The following is an 8,453-nucleotide window of genomic DNA, read 5'->3' on the forward strand; positions in this document are numbered from 1 at the left end:
GTTTAAGGACAGAGTATCTACCTCATCAATTTAATCACAAAATCTAAGAAACGGCAATTCTGGGAAAGCCTAAGTAGCCCCTGGTTTGAGCATTAGGCATTTTCCTTCACAGCAATGACAAGGCTGCACTCTAGAAATGAGTGCTCCTGTATAGAGATCTGCCTGTCCCATGAGCAGCAACTGCTTCGGACAAGGGGTTCCTCATACACTGGGGTCACAGCCTTTCACATGGTGAATGAAACATGAAAACCAATAAAAAAAAAATGAGCGAGGAAATTGTTTTTAGAAATTTCAGGAGGAGAAAAGTTGCCTTTATTTGTTCATCATATTTAGCGGAGCAGCTAATCTCCCAGTCAAATCCAAATCTCATTAGGTCAATTACTCAGATACTGATACTAGGTCAAAACTTAATACAGTTCCTTTCCACTGAAACAGAATTCACAGACACAAGCAAATACAAAGAAAAGATAAATCTAACTAAGAATAAAATCCCACTTGCTACAAAGTAGTTATCCAATTTTCTTTTCTGCTTTTTGCTTGTAATTTAAAATTGACCCATCTGACAGAAACTTGTGGCTAGTGACGGAATCTAGTGAATCAGCTGAGATAAGCAACAGTCAAGGTGTGGGAATGAATAGTTGGGAATCTGATCTCTAGTCCTGGCACACCACTCATCACAGAGTTTCCCAAAAATAGAGTAAAATATTTAGGAATTAATTTGACCAAGAAGAATGGAAGACTTGTATAATGAACACTATAAAGAAGACATGAGTAAATGGAGACACAATCCACGTTCACAGTTTGGAAGACAATATCGTTAAGATGTCAATACTATCCAAAGCAATCTACAGATTTATGCAATTCCCATCAAAATCACAATGACTTTTTACAGAAATAGAAATATCTATTCTAAAATTCATAAGGGATTTCAAGGAACCCCAAATAACCAAAACAATCTTGCAAGAAAAAAAAAGCTGGAAGATTCACAATTCCTGTTTTCAAAACTTTCTACAGTCATAATAACCAAAACAGTCTGACACTGGCATAAAGACAGACATATAGGTGAATGAAATAGAACAGAAAGCCCCAAAATATATACTTACATATATGGTAAAATGATTTTCAACAAGAGTGTCAAGACCATATAATAGGGAAAATGTCATTTTTTAAACACATGGCATTGGGAAAACTAAATATCAACATGAAAAAGAAGAAAATTGGATCCTTACCTAATACCATATACAAAGTTAAAATGGATCAAAGACTTAAATGTAAAACCTAAAATTATGAAACTCTTAGAAGAAAAGGTAAGATAAAAACTTCACAACACTGCATTTGGCAATGATTTCTTGAATATGACACCAAAAACACAGGCAACAAAATTTTAAAAATAGACAAACAAGACTTCATGAAAATTGCAAATTTTGTGCATCTAAATACATTATCAACAACGTAAAAGTGCAGCCCACAGAATGGGAGAAAATACTTGCAAATAAAGTGATTAATATCCAGAATATATAAAGAACTTCTAAAACTCAACAACAAACAACAATTTAATTCAAAAATAAGCAAAGGACTTAAAAGGAATATTTCTTCAAAGAAGATAGAAAATGGCCGATAAGTATGAGAAGATATTCATTATCACTAGTCATTAGGGAAATGTGAATCAAAACTGCAATGAGATACCACTCCATACCCATCAGTATGACATCTATAAAATAAAATAGAAATAGAAAATATCAAGTTTTGTCAAGGATGTGGAGAAATTGGAACGCTTTTGCATGGTTAGTGGGAATGTGAAGTGGTACAGCTATTGTAGAAAACCGTATGTTGTTTCCCGAATAAACTAAAAATAGAATTACCATGTGATCCAGCAATTGCACTTCTCAGTATATACTCAAAAGAACTGAAAACAGGGTCTTCAAGAGATTATTTGTACACCCGCATTGATAGCTGTATTACTCCCAATATCCAAAATATGGAAGCAATCCAAGTGTCCATTGACAAATGGATAAGCAAAACGTGGTCTTCACAGATGATGGATCGTCAGTCCTAAAAAGAAAGAAAATCCCGTCACATCTACAATATGGATGAAACTTGAAGACATTATGCGGAGTAAAATAAACCAATCACAAAACAAATGTTTTATGATTCCATTTATATTAGATACTTAAAACATTAGTCAAAATCAGAGACAGAAAGTAGAATGGTGGTTACCAGGGGCTGGGGGAGAAGGGAATGGAAAGTTATTGTTTAACGGGTACAGAGTTTCAGTTTTAGAAAATGAAGAGAGATATGGAGATAGATGATGGTGATGGCTGTGCAACCTTATACATGTGTTTATTACCACTGAATGGGAAACTTAAAATGGCTAAGATAATAAATTTTATGTTATATATATTTTTACCACAATTAAAAAATTGTAGGGGGGGAAAAATGTCCTGGGTACACAGTCTTCACTCTTCTAACAGGAAAAACAAAAACAAAAAACTCGTGTTTGTTGAATATTTTTCTCCTCTGATTACATTTTTTAGCAGAAAATTGAAACATACACTTTTCAAAATAACTAACACCATGCCACTCATTTCCGTAAGCCCCTTACAGTTTTTAACCAGAATACAATATCTTCACTCCACCTAAGATGCCAAGTTGCTCTGCTCTTTTATAATTTATCACTTAAAATTTACAGGAAATGCTTAAGCTTGCTTACTAAATCTGACAGCCAAGCTTCTATGCAATGTTTATATCTGGTACCTAATTCCACTTGCATTAGCAAGGAAGCTTTCGGTGATGACCTAGCAAGACTTGCTTTAAATGGTGCTTTTTTTTTTTGGACAAAGCCTTGAAGCAAGGATAAACAGTATATTCTCCATATCTAAGTTTAACACCAGAACAGACATAACCTCACACCTAACACTTGGCAGTAGTTGTGTTTAAATCTGAAAGTAGTCTGTTGCTAAAAGGGTAGTATTTCCCTCTTTAATGTGCTTTGATTTACTGTTGTACTGCATTTCAGACAAAACTCTTAGTACATGATGTTTATCAGGGAGAGGAAGATTAGTAGGGGTTTACCTTGCTTGATGTCTACTCTATTAGGAAATATCATTAGTTTCCATTAAGTTTGATTCTCTCAGCTACAGACTAGGACTGAATTGATCACTTTGGGAAATTAAATTTACTCTCACAAGCAAGTAAGGCACTATTTAGTGAATTAGTAATCCAAAGCAATAATGTTAGCCCATAATAGTTTTCAAAATTCATTAGAACAATGAAGTTCTACCCAAGTTGAAATCTGCACAGATACACCTCTCATTTTTCGCCACAGGTGTCTCCTTACTCCCATCCTCATCCGGCGATGGCTTGTATTCTAAACTAAGAGAGAAGCAACCTCAAAATCTAACATCTATTAAACTCTGAGCACTTAATCATAACCTGATACACAGAAAGCTCAGGAAACAAAATGTCAGGCCAGATGCAGTGGTTCATGCCTGTAATCCTAGCACTTTGGGAGGCCGAGGCAGGCAGATCACTAAGTTGGTAGACCAACCTTGCCAACATAGTGAAGCCTTGTCTCTACTAAAAATACAAAAAATTAGCCAGGCATGGTGACGTGCACCTGTAATCCCAGCTACTCAGGAGGCTGAAGCAGGAGAATCCCTTGAACCTAGGAGGTGGAGGCTGCAGTGAACTGAAATTATGCCACTGAACTCCAGCTTGGGCAACAGAGAAAGAAAAACAAAACAGAAGAGGAGGGGAGGAAAGGAGAGGGCAAGGAGGGGGAGGGAGAAGGGAAAGAGAGGAGAGGAGGGGAGGGGAGGGGAGCAAAGGAGAAGAGAAGACAGTGTCAAATGAATTAGTACAAGTTGCTGTCCCAGACACAGCAAAGGAGGAGGCTGGAGACAAAGGCAGGAATGTTGGAGACAAAATGCATTAAATTGGGTCTCTGCTCTCAAGGAGCGTGTAATCTGAGTCAGATAATGAATCACACATGTAAAAATTAATTTGTGTCATATTTTCTCTACAATCCTCCTCTAGTTCCAAAGAAGGAAAGAGCCTCACATATTTAGAAAACAGAAAGAAAACCACTGAGCCTGGCTACAACATAGCGTCGAAGCTGAGGGTAGGAGACAGGGAGCCAATGAAGGGCCACAGATGGTAAAGAGCCTATTCATTCTGAAGTCACAATCCCCCGATAGGGTTTAGGAGGAAATGAAAGCCTGAAAAGTCACTGTAGTTGCCAGTGGAAGAATGACACGAACGGGTGAAAGAGGAAGCAGAGAGACCCTTGAGGAAGCTACTGCCTTACACCAGATAAAAAAAGCAAAAGGCAATGTGGTCTACAAAAACAAAAACAGAGAAAGCCAATGCAAAGGTGATCTATGTTGGAGTTGAAGCTCTGACTGCATTTTCAGATAAATCGGATGGTCAAAGTCAGGAAAGTATATCAAGGGTGTTCTGTAAATGTTTAGATGGTAGCTTGTCACCTCTCTCCTTGAACCCCAAATGGCACTTCGCAAAAATGGCACCCATGAACTTCATTTGGACAAATCAATTTTGAGATGTTTACTCACTCAAGTGGTGTTTTCAAGTGAGTGGCTGGACATATGAGTTAAAATTCAGTTTAGCGGTCAGGGCTGGAATTACTAGCATCCAGGAGATTTTCACAGCAATGGAACCATTTAAAGAATAAATAAAGACAGACATGAAGTAATATCTCAGGTCAAAGGGCTGGGACACCCCAACCTTTATGATGCAGGCAGTTTAGGAGGAGCCTACAAAGACGACTGAGGAGAAGAGGGCAGAGAAGCAGTGGGAAACCCGACTGGAAGCCAAGAATGAGAAGACTTTCAAGGAAGGAACTATGTCAGATGCTGCTAAGCTGCCACGGAAGAGGAAGAATAAAATGTCAGGTTTGGAAATATTGAGGATGTGGATAAATCTGACAAGACTGGTTTCTATGCAGTGACAGAAAGAGAAGCTACATGGCAATGTTTGTAATAAAATAGAAAAACACCAAACATCACCCATGTGGTTATGCCACAGATGAGAAAATTCTCAGGCCTTTTGCCTGAGCACAAACTTTGACTTGCTTTGACCATGAATACACAGCCTTTGGCACCTCTCCAGTATCAGTGGAATGTATGCTCAGAAAAGCCAAAAGCAGGGCATGAAACTGCATTATTCAACAAGCCTCTTAGGCATAGGATGCCTACTAGTTCCTCCAATATGCATTATTCATGTTCGATGTTAGCAATTATTAGTCCGGAGCCCATGGACTTAAGGGTTTATGAGGGACCATATGAAAAATTATGTGCAAATGCATTTTTCTATTGCAAGAGTCCAAAGCTTTTATCAAATTTTCAAGAGTTCCACGACTCTCTCTCAAAAAATAAAATATTAAGAGCTTTGCCCAACACCAAAGAATTTCTACAGCTCACCAAACTGAGACAGACTTTCCCTGAGATTAAGCTCCTATGAGACCATCATTTCTCATCATCCAGGGCACCACGTAACATTTGCTCCACAGTCAAAGAAACTCCAAATAGCCCAGAGGTCTAACAAATCACCCACCTATCTCATTGAGCACTCCACGAAGCTTTCAAAGGCTCTGAATCCAGAGAAATGTCACTTCTGGGCATGGAGCTTCAGAGGCTGATAAATGCTAAGTAATCCATTACCTTGTATGAAGACAGCGCAGGGACTGAGTGGGACGCCACAGTGTTTTGCCTAAAGAATTGTAGCTCAAGCACAGAGCACTATTTGACGAGGGTCCTCCTAATTCAATTTCTACAATCAGTTCCCATCAGGAACTCCTGCTCTGGGTAAGATATGATGGCTGTCTTATAAGCGCTACTTGGCATTCTGATTGGGTCAATACTATCTGAAGGGTTTCATTCCACTTTGAATACTTGGGCAAAGGCTGCTAGAAATGTTCAGCAATGATGGTGAATTTGCTTCTTCCAAGAATGTGAAGGGATTTTAGGACATTTGTGCTCTTTAAAGTGCCACAGGTAAAGCATAAATTGACTCTCTATCCATGCAGACCAACAGTGCACTCCTTGCAAGGCACTGTGAATGGATCGGATGTGAAATTTCAACCTCACCTAAAATTCAGGTTTAACTCCTCAGCTGCTGCCACTGTATTTGGTCACTACAGAGTCAGAGCTCACATCCAATCACAAACATGACACTTAAATACTAGTGGAAACATAGCTGGCCATACTGTGAAGTGTCCTTCCTTAGAAGTACTCTCAGTCTTCAATCAAAACACACAAACATACAGCCTCTGAAACTCCATGCCCAGAAGTGACATTTCCCTGAAAGTGGCCAAACTGCCCAGAGTAATTTATAGATTTAATGCTATTTCCATTAAACTGCTCTTCACAGAATTAGAAAAAAGAAAAAAAAACTCTAAAATTCCTATGGAACCAAAAAAGATCCCATATAGCCAAGACAATCCTAAGCAAAAAGAACAAAGTTGGAGGTATCATGTTATCCAACTTGAAACTATACTACAAGGCCACAGTAACCAAAACAGCATGGTACTGAAGGAAAAGAAACACGCTGTTAGAAACATTTTACTGCTTCACACAAACCTCGACAGATGTACATATGAGCATCTTGTGTACGCTGCTATTTTAGAATACTCCGTGTGTGTGAACATGGCTACAATTCTACAGATACTTAGCTTCAATACTGTCTTGCTTGTGTAACTACAAACAAATCATCTATTTAAAACTGATTATGAAAAACTGGCCTAGCAATACCAGGATCTCTACAACAAGTAAGTACAACATATTATACATGGAATACTCTCAAAATTACTGCCATATTATAAGCTACTATCACATTATTATGAAATTCTGAGATAGAACATACATATATTTTGGAGACAGGGTGTCGCTCTGTCACCCAAGCTGGAGTGCAGTGGCACAATCGCTACTCACTTCAGACCTGAACTCCTGGGCTCAAACAATCCTCCTGCCTCAGCCACCTGAGTAGCTTAGGCTACAGGTACCTGCAACTATGCCTGGCTAATTTTTAGATTTTGTGTAGAGATGAGGTCTCAGTGTGTTGTCCAGGCTGGAGCATATTTCTAAAATACCAAGTATGTTAGCAATTTTATGGAATGTAATTTGAGAATAACTTTGGAGTTCAATAATCACATTAGGTCAAGTCTGTCTGTAATACAGGCAGTTTATTACAACAGAAGATTTATTAAAATGTGTGAGTATGAACAACACATCTATATAGATTTCAGAAGCTACTAAATTGCCTCTAGTTATGGCTAGTTTTAGCCAATTCTGAAAGCAATTAAAAAGCATAAAACAATTTTCAGGCAAGACATATATTATGTCATACCAAACAGGACAGATGAAGGAAATTCCTCCAGGGAGGCCAGGTTGCACAGGCAGCTGCTGGAAGACAGCATTCACATATGAAGTCACGCCAGCATCTCCAGCCCCTACACACTGAACTGAACATACTGTATCCACTGGTGGAAGGTACTGGGAAAGAGAGGAATAGAGGCCAGGCGCGGTGGCTCAAGCCTGTAATCCCAGCACCATGGGAGGCCAAGGCGGGCGGATCACGAGGTCAGGAGATTGAGATCATCCTGGCTAACATGGTGAAACCCCGTCTCTACTAAAAAAAGTACAAAAAATTAGCTGGGCCTGGTGGTGGGTGCCTGTAGTCCCAGCTACTTGGGAGGCTGAGGCAGGAGAATGGCGTGAACCCGGGAGGTGGAGCTTGCAGTGAGCAGAGACCGTGCACCAATGCACTCCAGCCTGGGTGACTGAGCGAGACTCTGTCTCAAAAAAAAAAAAAAAAAAAAAAAGAGAGGAATAGAAACAGTAGAAGAACAGAATTAAGATCTCCACTACAGGTGAAATAGGAAATTAAAGGAAATTTAAAAGTGTATAAATCATAAATTCAGCAGAAACTCAGTTACATGTTGAAACCAACCCCCTGAGAGAGACAGCTAAAGTCTTTCAAAAATTAACTGCCTGTTTTTCTGTAGTTACTGAACCTTATCTCTCCTCCCTTCCCAGGCATTCCGTGAGGACCCTGTTTCCCTTGCTATACAGTTACAAGGTCACAAGACAGATAAGCCTCAGTCGCAAAACATGTTTTCCTTGGAAAAACAAGAAATGATGTAATGCATGCCTCAATTGATTAACTGCCTTTGTTTCTTGCTTCTTTAGCGCACTTCCCCCTGCATGTATCTCCCGCCACGAAACACTTGAAAGGGAGCGTGGCTCTTTGTTCGAGGCTCAGTCTTTTGGATGTTAATCCGACTGGGCTGGTGCACCTAAACAAATATCCTCCTGAACCCCATCAGTCTCTCTGATTCCTTAAAATTCCCACAACACAGGCATATTGTCACTGTAGTTCTATGGGATGTTTTTCTACAGAACTAAAAAACAAACCAACGGAAAAATCAAGTGGAAAGC

Source organism: Macaca fascicularis, chromosome 10, assembly GCF_037993035.2.
Source record: "Macaca fascicularis isolate 582-1 chromosome 10, T2T-MFA8v1.1".
Classification (NCBI taxonomy): domain Eukaryota; kingdom Metazoa; phylum Chordata; class Mammalia; order Primates; family Cercopithecidae; genus Macaca; species Macaca fascicularis.